Here is a 17,072-nt window from a genome sequence, read left to right on the forward strand (position 1 = left end):
AGTTGCTGATGTTAAAAAAATATAGTGTGTGTGTGTGGGGGGGGGGGGGTGTGAAGCCTTTCGTAGCCCTCTTTTACTATATCATGTTCAACTTGGCTGCACATTTGCAGCTCCAAGAAACATGAGAGCCCAATAACCAAGTCAGGAAGATCATGCCTGTTAGTATTTCCATAATCATGTATTACTGCATTGTACTCTGCTATGTGAAGCTTTAATCATTGAGCTCGAGATTATTTGAATAGCTCAGAGAACAGGATTTTTTTATGATATGGAAATAGTGCAAATTTACAATGTAACCAAATTCCAACATACCACAATCATCCAATCTCAGGTTCAATCAAAATCAGAAGCCTCAATCTAGTTAACTCTTTCATCCATATCTCTCATTCTCCACTTTCTACGCAAAAAGCTTCGTTCCAATCAAATTCTCATCAAAATCCTAGCATAAGGATGCCCTTGTGGTACCAATATATTCATCTTGGAGGGCTTTTTCATTTTCCTCCTCAGAAACTGAATTATTCAATCTACAATCTTCAGCAGACTTATCATCTAAAGATCCATAAAACAATTCCTTACTTTCAACAACAACAACAACAACAAACCTGGAGTAAAGATGCTATTTCCGAAAGAAAACAACTTCATAATCTTCATATCATTTTTATTCCTTCTACACGTTGATTTTGCATTAGATAATCACAAGAGGGTGTTCTGCTGCCTTGCCCTAGATTTCAATTTCATAATCATATTACTATCCCTTTGAACTACTAATAGTTTGCTTGTACTGGTGTTTGAACTTAATTTGGTGGAGTGCACCAAGCCCATGCAATAATGCAACACATGGGCGACGCGCGAAGGCCCAAGTAGCAAGCTACCATGATAAGCCTTCCCCCTTAAAAAATTGAGTTAATATCGTGTGAGTCGATGACTCACATATCAGATATTAAACTGTTAAGAACAGATACTACACTTGATCTTAGCCAAAAGGCCGAGAAAGGTATGCTTTAGTTCGTACATAGGCCTCTTGTTTTATACTGCTTTCAACTCTTTGTTTTTCATTTTCTATCGATGTGGGATTGACAAACCTTATTATATTACTATTCTTAGTTCCCAGAAAGGAACTCCTTTGCTTTCTCTGAAGGATACCAAAGGGCAAACTGCAGCTTGTTGAAAATTACAGCTATTATTTCTTATTACTAGGTGCTGATGTAAATAGAAGAGAAAAGACACAAAACAGTCCATTATCATCTTTGAGGATAGACTTAAAATGATCTCTTTTATACTATATGTAGCACATTTAGCACTCCACAAGCTTCCATTGAAGAACTTAGTTGACCAATGATTCTCAAACTGGAGGAGAAGCCTTCCTTTGGGTACCAAAATCAAATAACCATGCGTAGAAAAATCCGGGAAATAGGGAAGTACCTTATGAGTTTGATAAACAGTCATCTAGGAAATTATGAAGAATCTGTGTAGCAAAATATTGACTATCTTTAATTTTTTTACAAAGCTCATTCTCCCTGATTGTATACAGTCGAAAGCTCCTCCTCGCCGTCTTCCCTTAAGTTTGCTCGAGATAAATGCTGCAGACTATAGAGCACCACAAACTCTCAACATTAGAGTTCTTGCGCGATCTAAACCTTACAAATTGTATCAGAATGGTTAGCATCTCAGGCACCACAAACTCTCAACATTAGCGTTATTACTGTTTATTGTTATCAAATGCTACGTTGTTATTTCTGATTTGTGGAATATTCACTACATACCACTGCCACTGTCCACCGTACTTGCACAGTGTCTATTGCTTCTTTAAAAATCCATCTAAGGATATTATTGTTAGTTAAGATTAATCCCTATTTACCTAAATTTAATTATTTGAACCAAGATCTATATTTTTTGGTCAACCAATAGTTACAACAAAGAAGATACACACACCTTGACTAGGTACACAGATGACATAATATGTAAGGACTAGGTAGTCAGTAAACATATCTAATCTTGAAGAATTTAAGACTCCTATTAAATTTTTGCACGACCGATGTAGTTTAATGTATTATAACATATTACTCATCATTTTTATCATGTCATCAGATTCATTTTATCATAGAAATTTATCAATAATTATCTTATAAGTGACCTAATTGTGTAACATAATTATTTTCACGACATGAAACTTTGATACAACTATAAAAGATTAAAAGTATACTGTCATTCCCAAAACGTAGAGGCGAAATACATAGTTTACCCATCCAACTTACGCTCAAATCCCTATTACACACCTGTTGACCATGGGTATAACTTTACACAACAAACCTTTCAAATGTGTGTCAATTACACACTACTTTTGACCAGCCTCTGGGACGTGTGAAACACGACCAATGCGGCGCGTGAAAAGTTATTTTCTGCCTCACTTGACAAATTACAACGGCTAATTACTGGAATTGGGCCCATTTTCTTAACCCTAACACCCAATTCTTCATCTCCTTCTTATTAAAAGCAACCATTTTCATCTTCTTCATATTAAAAGGAACCAATTTCAGCCAAATAAACCCTAACTATTTCGACCCACCCATCTAAATCAAAACGGTTAAACAACCTAAAATGAGAATACTAACTTGAAAATGAAGAAAGTAACATCAATAAAGAGCATATGTGTTCCCGTCGGATTCACTTCAAAGGCTAGGACTGAAGAACAGGGATTTGAAAATGGAATTATGTTTGTTAATCTGGTCGCGAAGTTGTTTTTAATTAACAGGGTCGGATCTTTTTTGGGTCGGAATTAAGAAAATGGTCGGTTTGTCCATTTTAATTAAAGAATCGTTTGTTTTTTTAATTTAAATAAGCGTGTGTATACATAACATTGAATATTAACGGGCTGGTCAAAAGTAGTATGTAATTGACACACATTTGAAAAGTTTGGTGTGTAAAATTATACTCGTGGTCAACATGTGTGTAACAGGGATTTAAGTGTAAGTTGGATGGGTAAACTATGTATTTCGCTAAACTTAAAACAAGTCTAAAAATATCTTTTGTTAATTACTAAAAGAGCAATTTAGTTTCCCTACGAAGAAACATTTCTGAAATTGCTCAAGATGATAATGCAGATACATAGCACAATTATCATGTATTCCTCGTTTACATGGCAAGTTGTTGTCTGAGTATACATCCAGCATTATAAAGGCGTGCACGGACCCGGCACATGATATAGAAACCAGAGACGGATGCAGTGTGAAAGTTACGGATTCAATTGAACCCATAACTTTTGACGCAGAGTAGAAATTTATGTGTAAAAATTCATTAAAATTGCAAAAATAATAGATTTGAACTCATAACTTTAAATATATAATTGGTTCAATGTTAAAAATCTTAAAAATTGAACCCATAGAATTTAAATCTTGGATTCGCCTATGATAGAAACTACTCAACCTATAATAATTTTGATAGCGTTGGTGTTTTCTAATGGCTCAAATTAAAGTGTATTATCTGGAACATCTTGGTTAGTCTTATAGGAAAGGAGATTTACTAGCGACACAAGCCACATGTCATGAGAGTGTTTTCAGCTATGTGCAACATTGTAGAAATAGAATTATCGAATTCTTTGAGATTATTAATAAACTTTGACAGCAGAAAAACAGATTTTTTTCAAAGCTTTCTTCCTTTTTTTATTCCGCTGGTTTAGGATGATAGATTTAGTTGAAGTTATCCTGTTGCATTGAAGTTGTATTGTTTAATCACATTGAATACTTTTATTGTGTTGCACTTGCATCTCTATCTTTCTCTATATTAACTGAAAATGAATCTCTTGTATGAACCAAGAGCAGGCTAAATTTAATGGGCACTCTGTTCTTGAAGGACTAGAAAGAGCAAATTGCAGCTCGTCGTAAACTGCTACTAACTTTCTATTACTAGGTGCTGATGTAAATGGAATATTGTTTGACCAAAAAAGTGTAAAACCCATTTGTCGAACTAATTATTGATAATAAAGAAGGTAAATCTTAGTCAAACATAATTAATTCCAGATTCAAACATACAGAGTGTGAAATAGAAGAATAATAAGAAAGCTTTCTTAATGTAATAATCGTATATCGAACATGAGAAATGAGCTTATAGGTTGATATGAGAAATGAGCTTATATCTAAGGTTGATATGCATCATAATGGTCGTCCCATTACCATTCCTCTTAGGGAGGACCATTCTAGTCATATTTTGATCCATACAAATATATAGCCTGACATTTGCAGAACTCGAACAAAAATCATTAGGCACTTGATTTGGTAGGGTATGCCAGGCCCAAGCAATAGTGCAAGACAAGGGCGACGCGCAAAGGTACAGATAGCAAGCTATCTTGATGAAACTTTCCCCTTAAAAAATTGAGTTAATATCATGTGGGTCAATGACCCACATATCAGATATTAAACTGATAAGAATAGATACTACACTTGATCTTAGCCAAAAGGCCGAGAAAGGTATGCTTTACTTGGTGCATGGGCCTCTTGTTTTATACTGCCTTTCAACTCTTTTGTTTCCATTTTTTATCGATGTGGGATTGACGAATTTTATTATCCTATTACACTTCTTAGTTCCCAGAAAGGAAAGGAACTCGTTTGCTTTCTTAAATAATTTATCCCAAAAAAGAAAGGGGCTTGAAACCTTATTATCCCAGATAAACCTTGTAAAATGCATTGTAAATGTGAATTAGACCAAGCCGCCGTAAAAAATATCCGGTTTTCTGTTTCAAAATACGAAGTGTTTCTCCACATCAGAGAGAACCATTTCGTTCCAGATATTAAATTGTGTAATGATTCCTTTGACCACTTAAACATCAGAATGAAGACATGCTGTACATTTACAGCTCTAACAAAAAGCCACATATATGTGAACATTTGCGTCAAATCTTTACTACAAGGGCAGGTATACTCCACCAAAACAGCTTGAACATATGTCAATCAGCCTAACTCGAATAGATTTGGTGGATTTTGATGAACTGAACATATTCCCGACACAAACATAAAATATTTAAACTTGATTTGGTGGGGTGCGCCAGGCTTTGGCTATAGTGCAACACCAAAGCAACACACAAAGGCCCGAATAGCAAGCTATCCTAGTGGACCTTCCCCCTTAAAAAATTGAGTTAATATCGTGTGAGCCGATGACCCACATATCAGATATTAAACTGATAAGAACAGATACTACACTTGATCTTAGCCAAAAGGCCGAGAAAGGTATGCTTTACTTAGTGGTTGGGCTTCTTCTTCTATAATGCCTCTCAACTCTCTGTTTTTCAGTTTCTGTCGATGTGGTATTGACAAACTTTGTTACACTTCTTAGTTCCTTTGCTTTCTTTGCAGTATAAACCATCCTATCTCTCTCCTATATACCTCAGCCCAGAAAAGGAAAGGGGCTTGAAACCCTGTAACGTTAAAGTTAGTCAAGAATATTTTGCGGCTCGCAACGTGTGCCTTATCATAGCACTTTATTTCATTTGATTACTCGTGCTTATTCCAAAGCATTACGCAATAATAGTAAGAGAGTAAAAAATGACAGCCTAATGCACTAAGCTCCCGCTACGTGCGGGGTCCGGGGAATGACCGGACCATAAAAGTCTATTGTACGTAGCCTATTTCCACAGCTCGAACCCGTGACCTCCTGGCTACATGACAACAACTTTAACAGTAAGAGGGTTCTCATCCATATTCTTGCCGTCTTTTCCCATATTTTAATTCGATCCTTCTGAACTATATTTTCCCTGTTATGGTGTTTGAAGAACTGCAAACAAGTATAAATTTGGCAATACAAAGACAGACATCGTAAACAAAGTATCTATTGTCCGTGCCATTACTAATTAGATCCAAATAAATTTTGTTTAGCCCGAGAAGTAAGTGTGTATTAGGAGTTAAAGACATCTATGTAGATATTAAAACCTGATTTTTTCAAAGCTTTCTTCCATTTTATGCCGCTGGTTTCCGGATGATAGATTTACTTGAAATGCTCCTGTTGCATTTTGCAATTGAATTGTTAGTCACCTTGAAACTTATCAGATTTAAACTTGATTTGGTGGGGTGCGCCGGGCCCGTGCAATAGTGCAACGCATGGGCAACGCGCAAGAGCTCAGGTAGCAAGCTACCTTAATGGACTCTCCCCTTACAAAATTAAATTAATATCGTGCGAGCCAATGACCCACATATCAGATATTAAACTGATAAGAACAGATACTACATTTGATCTTAGCCAAAAGGCCGAGAAAGGTATGCTTTACTTTGTGCATGGGCCTCTTCTTTTATAATGCCTCTCAAGTCTCAAGTCTCTGTTTTCCATTTTATGTCGATATGGGACTGATGAACCTTAATATACTACTACTACTATGACTCTTCTTAGTTCCCAGACAGGAACTCCTTTGCTTTCTTTCTAGTGTAAACCATCCTTTCTCTCCAAATAACTTGCCCCATAAAAGAAAAGGCAAAAATATAAAATTAACCGGTCAGCCGAATATAATTATATTTGCTAACCAAAAAATGTATATTATACATATATTTATATTTCGTCGGCTATTATTTTTGGGAACAATTAAAAATATACATTTCTAAAAAAAACGGGGGTTGATACCCTGTAACTTTAAGTTAGTCAAGAATATTTTGCGGCTCAGAGCATGAGTCTTATTGAAGTTTTTGTTTCACTTGATTACTCGTGATTATTCCACAGCATTACATAATAACAGGAAGAGGGTGAAAGTACAGGGAGGGGTGAATTGTTGTCTAATTAAAATTTAGTCGACTAATATGGGTATTAGTCGACTAACCACGAGACAGAAAGAGTAAAAGCAGTAAAGAACAATAGTAAGACACACACGATTTATACTGGTTTGGTACTGTTGTTGTACTTACATCCAGTTCCCTTGGGTCACAAGGGTTCCTTTAAGATCTTTGAATAAATTTACACGATTGAGGGTATTTTTGTGTTTACCATCAACATATAGAATCAGCAGTTGAGTTCTAATCAAGTGACACAACTTTCTTTTGTACTCTAGATCTCTCTATCTTTTGAGACACTGCTAACTCAGAATTACAGTGTTTGAACTAAGAAGTAGACAGATTTGAAATACTCTTTTTGTAGTTGCGTAATCTTCTTCTTGAGAGAGCAGCATTTTTATACCAGAGAAAAGTGTTGTTAAACCCTTTTTGAAATGGGAGGCATAAAATCTTTAATTAAGGGATTTGACCCAAGAGATGCCTCTTTGAATCTTGCTCTTTGACTGGACCAGATTCGAATGTGACCTTCCTTGTCACATTTGAATTCAAGGAGTGATTAATTAGTGAGTGTATTCTTCAAAACTGGAATGATCAAGATTGGTAATCTGAGTTCCCTTGACTGAGTCAATTTGCTTCTTGATTGATCATTAATGTTTGTAACTGAATCTTCATTTAATCCTTGATTAGGGACGAGTCAAGATGCCTCTTAATGATCATTAATGCAGTAACTAATTCTTTCTTCTTCCTTTATTTTGAACCCAGTAGCAATCTTGCTAATCACCTTCATTCTTTCATTTTTGTTTGCCCTGAAAATATAACATAAGATAATATTGTCATCATTAAAACGTAACTTAAACCTATCAATCTCCCCCTTTTTGATGATGATAATCAAGAAGGAGTAAACAAGTTTAAAGAAACTTAAGATACTTCCCTTTAGGAGTTGCTCCCCCTGAGCTAGTGTTTCCCTTGAATTGAATTGTTCCTATGTTTGGAAAGTTGTGCTCATGTCTCCCCTTGAGTGTTTACTCACATTTTTTCTCCTCCTTTGACATCAATCAAAAAGGAAAGAGTAACATAACATAGAGAAACACAAAGCAATATAATAAACATACTAAAAGGGTTAGAGCAGTAGAGCCTTCAGCAGAGGCTTAAGTTAGTACAGAACAAAAAATAATAGTCTAAAAACCACAAAAAAAAACATAAGTTGTTTGTCACAAAACAGCCAGAGATAATTAATGACGTCCCAGAAAATATTTGAGGGTGTTGATCACTTTGGTGCATAAGGAGTCATAGGAGTTGTCAACATCCTTGACGAGCTTGTCCATTTTTCAGTCATGGAATTGAAGGTCCTTGTTCCCTGTCTCCTTGTAGCCCCTATGTCTATCCGAATCTTTGCTACATCTGAACCTGTCACCTTAGTGACTTCTCTTATTTTATCTACCTATTCTTTCATTCCCACCAGCAGCATCTTGACTTCATCAAGTTGTTGTTGAATGTGTGGAAGACTTTGGGAGGTAGTCGACTGAGGGGCTGGTTGATCAAGTTGAACATCTACCGGAGCTGGAGCACTTTCAACCTTGGCCCTTTTAACCCATCCATTTTCACTCAATGAGTAACCTATCATAGAAAAAACAGTTTTATCATAGGTACTGGAGATGTGCTTGGGAGTAAATGGTGCTAAATCAACCTTCATAACTTCTAGAATATGAGAGACAAGAATGCCATAAGGCAGACAAGCAGCAAAAGAGGAAATATCCCTGATACTCTCAAGCATATATCGACGAATCCACACAAACCAATTAAGACCTTTATTGTTGACTAGACAGTAGAAGACAAAGATATCTCTAGTAGACAATGAACTTAAGGACCCAGACCTGGGAAGCAAAGTAGTGGCAATAATATGGGCCAAAACCCGGTGTTCAAATTTCAGATTTTTGGGGCCAATGTCAGGGGGATTATCAGACAAGAAGGTTTTACTTCTTCAAGAGACACATCAAAGTCTTTGGGCTAAGAATTTTGGACAAACACATCATACCTACTAAATTGGCAGAAAAGATATTTTCAAATTGGTAGGAGTCCAACATAATTCTAGTACCTAAGACCATAGACTCTAAGTCATCCTTATCATTCACAAACAGATTTGCATAAAACATTCTCATAGGTTCTTCATATACAGAATTTCCAAGAGTGTAAAATATATGGGAAAGGTACTGGAAATCAAAAATTTCAGTCACATCACAATGAAGACTATAAGAGAGAGACTTACACATCGCCCATAAGCCATGAATTTTGACTTATAGGACTCAAACCTTGCCTTTTCACTGGGGGCCATAGAAGATCAACTTGTCTTCTAGACCGAAATCCAAGCCTTCTACCTTGCACTTTTTGCATGCAGCCTTTTTGGGGGTTTGCTCCATGTGTCGTTTTTCGGCCTTTTTCTGGCTAATGGGTTGATTTTCTGATGAGGCACTGCTATCATTATCAGTCTTGAGTAGGTCTGAATCAGTAGATGATTCTATATCTATCGTTCTTCTGTATTGAGAGGTTTTTGAACCCTACGGCTTCGCCTGGTTGTAGAGGAAGGGTTTCTTTTGGCCATGGAGAAATCGAAAGGGTGTTTGGTAAGGAATGAGGAAGGAGTTTTGGAAGATGGAGGGTTTTTATCAAGGATTTGAGATAAGTAAAGAGGCATCTTGGTTATCGGAAGGGTCAAATACAGACGGAAGTAATGGTTCTGAATGACTACAAGTAATAATTACACTTTCACAGTAAAATTGATTAGTACATGGATAATTAAGGAAATAAAATATACTGAAAACATATAGAATAATTTAACCAATTAAACAAGCAACTAGTTTACAAATTTGGCAGAATGCCAATCCTTTTTTGAAGGATACAAAATCTTTCTTCTAAAAGAGGTTTAATGAAGATATCTGTAAGTTGAGAATCAGTGCTAATGAATTCTAATGCAATATCACCTGTTGCAACATGATCACGAATAAAATAATGTTTAATTTCTATATGCTTCGCTCTAGAATGATGCATAGAATTTTTAGATAGACAGATAGCACTGGTATTGTCACAAAAAATAGGAGTAGTAGTAAGAGATAAATCATAATCAAGGAGTTGATGCATGATCCATAAAACTTGTGTACAACAACTTCCAACAGCTAGGTATTCTGCTTCAGTTGTTGAAAGAGCAACACAATTTTATTTCTTGTTGTGACAAGATACTAAGGCATTTTTCAGTAATTGACATGTCCCACTGTACTTTTCCTATCAGTTTTGTCTCCTGCAAAATCAGCATCTGAAAAGCCTCTTAAAGAAAAATTGTTAGAATGATCATACCATAGGCTGAATTCAGTAGTACCAATTAAATATCTAATAATGCATTTAACATCAGTCAAATGTGATTCCTTAGGAGCTGACTGAAATCTAGCACATTTACATACACTAAATATAATATCTGGTCGACTAGCAGTTAAATAAAGTAGAGATCCAATCATTCCTCTATACATGGTTTCATTAACCATTTTTCCATTGCTGTCATCATCTAGAACAGTAGTTGGACTCATAGGAGTACCAATAGCCTTAGCCACTAGTAGTTGGTGCAAAGGTTTCATCATAGTCGATTCATTCTTGTTGAGAGTAACCTTGAGCCACTAGTCTTGCTTTATTTCGAACAACTTGGACTGATTCATTCAATTTGTTTCTGAAAACCCATTTAGTCCCAACAATAGAGGAGTTTTGGGGTTTTGGAACTAATTCCCAAACTTTGTTTTTTTCAATTTGATCTAATTCTTCTTTCATAGCATTGATCCAATGAGAATCTTTTATAGCTTCATCAATCTTCTTGGGCTCAATTTGAGAAATGAGAGCTACATGAGACTTGTCCTTTTGTGATCTTTTGGTAGTTATTCCATCCTGTGGGTATCCAATAATGAATTTGTGAGGATATCCTGGTTCGTTACTCCATTCATTTGGAGTATTCCCAGAAGATATGTTAGTCGACTGATCTGGTTGAGATAAGTCATGATTTTCTGAAGGAGATTCAGCTGGTTGATTTTGTTGATTAGCTGACTCAGTTGATGATCTTTTCCTACAATAACAGATTTTGGAGCACACGAAATTTCCTCATCTTCAAGAACATGTTCATTCCTTGGGCGAGGGTTAGTATCAATAAAAACAACATGAATAGATTCTTCAATGCATAAGGTTCTCTTATTGTAAACTCTGTAAGCTCTACTAGAGGGTGAGTAACCAAGAAATATACATTCATCACTCTTCGGATCAAACTTGCCCAGATTATCCTTACCATTGTTATGAACAAAACATTTGCATCCGAAAGGGTGAAAGTAGCTGATGTTTGGTTTCTTACCATTCCATAGTTCATAGGGAGTCTTTTTGAGAATAGGACGAATGAGACATCTGTTAATAATATGACACGCTGTACTTACAGCTTCTGCCCAGAAATGGTGAGGTAAAGAGTTTTCCACTATCATCGTTCTTGGTATATCCTTCAAGGTTCTGTTTTTTCGCTCTACTACACCATTCTGCTGAGGAGATCTAGGTGAAGAGAAATTATGAGAGATTCCTTGATCATTGCAGAAATTTTCAAACACTCTACTTTCAAACTCTTCTCCATGATCACTTTTGATTATAGAGATGTAATAACCTTTCTCACGTTGAACCTTCTTAAAAAAGACTTCAAAATTCCTTAAGGCATCATCTTTATGACTAGGAAATATAACCCATGTAAATATAAAAAAATCATCTACAATAACAAAAGCATATTTCATACCTCCAATACTAGTAGTTCTAGTAGGGCCAAATAAATCCATATGCAGCAGTTGAAGAGGTTTAGATGTAGAAACAATATTTTTAACTTTGAAAGAGGATCAAGTTTGCTTTCCTAATTGACATGCATCACAGATATGATCTTTTGAAAAATCAAGTTTTGGAAGACCAATGACAAGGTCATGTTTGAAAATTTTTGAATGGTGTGCATGCTTGCATGTCCAAGTTTCCTATGCCAAATCCAGGGTTCTTCAATTATAGAAGAAAGACAAATTTGATCCCCAAAGTTTTCTAGGTTTTTGATTGTATAGACATTTATGTCCTTGAATTGAACTAGAATTTGAAAATTTTTGTAGACCATTCAATTGAAGCCTGAGTTCGTTTACTTCTTCTTGAAGTATATCACATTCAACTTCGCATATTTCTAGTTTCAGCGCCCAATCCTTCTTTTCTCTTTCTCTTTTGACTTTTCTGAGTTCATTTACTACTCTTTCAATGTCTGCAAGAGCAATATCAACAAATTTTTGAAGTTCATAACAAGATGGATATAAAGGAGTACGTACCTCACTAGTTCCTTCATCCAACAATGAATAGGGTATTCTTGAATCATCTTCTTCTTCATTGTTGTTTGTCATTAGTGCAAGTTTATCTGGTTCTTCATTGTTGCTAAGAGCCATAAAACACATATTGGCAATTTCCTCATGATCAGATTCCTCCTCATCGCTCCATGCTCCAAAAGCTTTCTTTTTTTTGCACATTCCTGCTAAGCTTCCTTTTTAATTCAGGACAGTCAGCTTGGAGATGTCCGAGTTTTCCACATTTATAACATCTTCCATCATTTTTATCTATTTCATTGCTCGCCCTTCCTTTTCTAAAATTAATCTTACCTCTTCTGTAGTTGTTGTTTCTTCTCATCATGTTGGTCATAACTTGCGATAGCATTGCAATGTTTTCATCTTGTTCTCCTCCTTCTATTTCATCTTCATTTTTAGGTTCAACCATAATTGCCTTGAAAGCAACAGTTTTCTTTTTCTCTTGAATTTGTCTATCAAGATGAGTTTTCTCAAAAGCGATCAAGTCACCTCTGAGTTCATTATAGGAGATTTTGTCCAGGTCTTGACATTCTAGAGCGATAACTTTTGGTTGCCAAATTGTAGGTAGACTTGTGAGGATCTTTCTAACATGTTCGCCACTTTTAATAGGTCTTCCAAATGATTTGAGGTCTCCAAGAATTTTGCTAAATCTGGAAAATATTTCTTCAAAAGATTCTCCATCCTTCATTTGAAATAATTCATATTCCCTAACCAGGAGATTTATTTTAGTCTCTTTTACTTTGTTGGTTACTTCATAAGTGACTTCCAATTTATCCCACATTTCTTTTGCAGTCTCACAACTGGATATTTTTTCATATTCTTCTCCACTGATAGCGTTGTATAGTAGATTTTTTGCTTTTGCATTCACAGTGATGACATCAGCTTGTTCATCAGTGTAATCGTCCAAATCCAGATGATCAGTTGATGTGATGATTTCACCATTTGCATTTTTTGTTGGAGGAATTGGAAGATTTTCCTTTTTTATCACACCACATACTTTGATGTCGTATGACATGGTGTATGTTTCCATGCGAACCTTCCTATGTGAAAAATGCTGACCATTGAAGTAAGGAGGTCGAACCTAAGAGGTTCCTTCTTGAAAGAGAGCACCAACAATAGTGTTGGATCCCATTGATCTTTTCCTCACTAGTGGTAAAGCACAGGTTGTGAGCCTTGTTCTGATACCAATTGAAAGTACAGGGGAGGGGGGGGGTGAATTGTTGCCTAATTAAAATTTAGTCAACTAATACTCATATTAATTGACGAACCACGAGATAGAAAGAGTAAAAGCAGTAAAGAGCAATAGTAAGACACACACGATTTATACTGGTTCAGTATCGTTGTGGTACTTACATCCAGTTCCCTTAGGTCACAAGGGTTCCCTTAAGATCTTTGAATAAATTTACACGATTGATGGTATTTTTGTGTTTACCATCAACATATAGAATCAGCAGTTGAGTTCTAATTAAGTGACACAACTTTCTTTTGTACTCTAGATCTCTCTATCTTTTGAGACACTGATAACTCAGAATTACAGTGTTTGAACTAAGAAGTAGATAGATTTGGAATACTCTTTTTGTAGTTGCGTAATCTTCTTCTTGAGAGAGCAACCTTTTTATACCTGAGAATAGAGTCGTTAAATCCTTTTTGAAACGGGAGGCATAAGATATTTAATTAAGGGATTTGACCCAAGAGATGCCTCTTTGAATCTTGCTCTTTGACTGACCCAGATTCGAATGTGACCTTCCTTGTCACAACTGAATTCAAGGAGTGATTAATTAGTGAGTGTATTCTTCGAAACTGGAATGATCAAGATTGGTAATCTGAGTTCCCTTGATTGAGTCAATCCGCTTCTTGATTGACCATTAATGTCTGTAACTGAATCTTTATTCAATCCTTGATTAGGGACGAGTCAAGCTCCTCTTAATGATCATTAATGCAGTAACTAATTCTTCCTTCTTTGTTTATTTTGAACCCAGTAGCAATCTTGTTAATCATCTTCATTCTTTCCTTTTTGTTTGCCATGAAAATAAAATATAAGATAATATTGTCATCATTGAAACTTAAACTTAAAACTTATCAGACGGTGCTCATCCATATACTTGCCGTCTTTCCCTAGATTTCGATTTCATAATCATATCTCCATCCTTCTGAAGAAATGTAAACATTTCGAATCATAAACTCTCGATTTACATGTTCGAATTACTGAATTACTTAAAGAGAAGAGAAAAGGGTGTCAAAGGTAAGAATACTAATGACAGTATATATAAAGTTCAGAGAATTATTTAACGTGACGAGCTTAACAAACTATTTGGCCAAGTAATCAAATTAAAACGAAGGTTGATAGAACAAAGTTTTTATTGTATTTACAAAAGATGATTAAAAGAAATACTAGAATGTCAACCTAACACAACTTCTGAACCCCCTTAACTTTTAGTAGCTCTGCCCCTGCTATAGTATACAACAAAGCTACCTACAAACAATTTATACAAACATAAGCTTCATCATGGTTTAGGTTACTAACATACTTTGACAATGTGGATTTCGAATCTGAATTGTATCAGAAGTAGTTCTAATATATTATCATACAATAGGACCAGAACTAACAAAAAACAAAACTTGATTTGGTGGGGTGCGCCAAGCCCAAGCAATAGTACAAAACCAGGGCGATGCGTGAAGGCCCAGGCAGCAAGCTACCCTGATGAGCCTTCCCCCTTAAAAAATTAAGTTAATATCATGTGAGCCGATGACTCACATATCAGATATTAAACTGATAAGAACAGATACTACACTTGATCTTAGCCAAAAGGCCGAGAAAGGTATGATTTACTTAGTGTTTGGGCCTCTTCTTTTATTCTGCATCTCAACGCTTTGTTTTCATTTTCTATCGATATGGGATTTGCAAACCTTATTATACAATTATTCTGCTTAGTTCCCAGAAATGAACTCCTTTGCTTTCTTTGAAGGATTCCAAATGGCAAACTGCAGCTTGTTGTTTAGCTAAGTTTTGAGCCTCTTGCAAAATAACTCTTTTATCTTAAGTATTAGTATATCATTTATGAAGATGATTCAACTCCCATTACAATAAATCAAGGCTATGCCTGTACTATGATGCCAGAGAATATGTCCACTGTCCAGTTTGCTGTTATATTTTTCATTCTTAATCTATCCGGGGATTAAGATATCAACTAAGATCACAAATAATAAATTTACAAGGATTGTCCATACTATGATTTGATATCAGATATACTAACTAATTATCTCTAGTTTTTGATTAATAGACCTATAAGTGCAACTCGAATAGAAACCATTAATAATCCCTCCGTCCCAATTTATGTGGCGGAACTCTGATTTCGAGAGTCAAACTTCTTAATTTTGATCGTGAATTCAGACATAAAATCTTTAAATTTTTTAAATAAAATTTATATATTTGGTCTTACTATAAGTCATACTCCATTTGTTTCAGTTTATGTGAATCTATTTTTTTTTTCCGTACAAAAAAGAATTACCTCTTTTTATATTTGGAAACAATTTACCTATATGCAATAATTTATAGCCACACAAAATATATGTGCTTCATTTTACACCACAAGTTCGAAAGTTTTTTCTTTTTTGGGATAATGTATAAAATCCTCCCTGAACTATACCCGAAGTTGCTTCGACACACCTCACCTTTGCGGGGATTCTATGACCACCCTAAACTTTTTTAAAGTGGAATAAATGCCACCCTAAGTGATGACGTGGCATATAGAACCAAACAATTGCAAGCGGTGAAATACATGCGCGACCACATGTAATTTCGTATTTTTTTAAAATCTATTTCGTTTTCTTCCTTTTTCTTTTCTTTTTAATTCGAGATATAATGAATCTATTTTGTATTTAAAAAAATGAAAAAGACAATTATTTTTGTATGAACTTGAAAAATTATTAAAGGTGTTGAGCATATTCAGACATCGTTGAAATTTAAAAGTTGAGATTCAAATGCTAAATTCATTCTAAATCCATAGTTGTAGAAGAGATTCGAAAATGAAAAAAAAAATTGAATCCACCATTGTTGAGCCTTGAAAAAGTTTAAAGAACAAAAAAATGGGGTTGTCAAAATTCTTGGTTGTTGGCCAAATTGATCACTCAGATGTGATGATAATGTTGTTGTGAAGTTGTAGTTGAAATTTGAGCTTGATTGGTGCGAATTTAGCCTAGTTTTTGTTGAATTTTGACACAAAAATTAGATTTGGAGCTCTTGAAAATGGATGATAAAATGGGGATGAAGAGCTCTTGAAAATCAGCTTTGGAATTGACACGTGACCATTTAGTATAGGTTAGAGCCCTTTTTTAAAGTTCTCATGCGCTTGAAGAAGTTGTTCTCACCTAGTGCTCCAGGTCAGCAATAAAGGTGCAAAGAATTACGAAAAAATAATAATTTTGGAGGGTAATAGGACCCGACACAGGTAAGGTGTATCATAGCAACTTCGGGTATAGTTCAGGGGGATTTTATGCATTATTCCTTCTTTTTTCTTAAACGTGCCTAGGTTCACATAAATTGAAATGGATAGAGTAATAATTAACAATTCAAAATATCTAAAAGACATATGAAATAATTACAGTCAAAGAAAAACTCCTTCCTTTGACATTTGAAATCCGAACTCCACCACATAAATTCAGGGGCAGATCTACGTGCAAGGGACGGGGTGGTACGCCAATTTTGACCGAGACTATGCAATAGTATGTATACATGCATGTATATATAGAAGGAAAGTATACAAATATTTTAAGTGGCATCCTCAATAGCAAAAAGGCTCAAGGTGCCACTGGCAAGGCACCACCATTTTCATCCATATGGTGTGGGTTCGAATGAGGATGTTTTGTTTCTTCTTTCTCTCTACTTAATTGTTCTTTTTTGTTTATTAATAGGACCTATTAAATTTTTCTTTGATCTTAT

At 35.3% G+C, this 17,072-nt stretch overlaps 5 non-coding genes across 5 annotated transcripts; all 5 read right to left on the bottom strand.

Annotated features, from left to right (window-relative positions):
- Positions 1 to 802: 802 nt before the first annotated feature.
- LOC142165432 (U2 spliceosomal RNA) lies at positions 803 to 998 on the bottom strand. Its single transcript, XR_012696178.1, has one exon. It is a non-coding gene; the product is annotated as a U2 spliceosomal RNA (small nuclear RNA).
- Positions 999 to 4,271: 3,273 nt separating this feature from the next.
- LOC142165455 (U2 spliceosomal RNA) lies at positions 4,272 to 4,467 on the bottom strand. The gene has a single exon (XR_012696186.1). It is a non-coding gene; the product is annotated as a U2 spliceosomal RNA (small nuclear RNA).
- Positions 4,468 to 5,027: 560 nt separating this feature from the next.
- On the bottom strand, positions 5,028 to 5,223 carry LOC142165434 (U2 spliceosomal RNA). The gene has a single exon (XR_012696180.1). It is a non-coding gene; the product is annotated as a U2 spliceosomal RNA (small nuclear RNA).
- An 828-nt stretch (positions 5,224 to 6,051) lies between these two features.
- LOC142165458 (U2 spliceosomal RNA) lies at positions 6,052 to 6,246 on the bottom strand. The gene has a single exon (XR_012696187.1). It is a non-coding gene; the product is annotated as a U2 spliceosomal RNA (small nuclear RNA).
- An 8,514-nt stretch (positions 6,247 to 14,760) lies between these two features.
- LOC142165428 (U2 spliceosomal RNA) lies at positions 14,761 to 14,956 on the bottom strand. Its single transcript, XR_012696177.1, has one exon. It is a non-coding gene; the product is annotated as a U2 spliceosomal RNA (small nuclear RNA).
- Positions 14,957 to 17,072: the final 2,116 nt, after the last annotated feature.

Source organism: Nicotiana tabacum, chromosome 1 (assembly GCF_000715075.1).
Source record: "Nicotiana tabacum cultivar K326 chromosome 1, ASM71507v2, whole genome shotgun sequence".
NCBI classification, from domain to species: Eukaryota; Viridiplantae; Streptophyta; class Magnoliopsida; order Solanales; family Solanaceae; genus Nicotiana; species Nicotiana tabacum.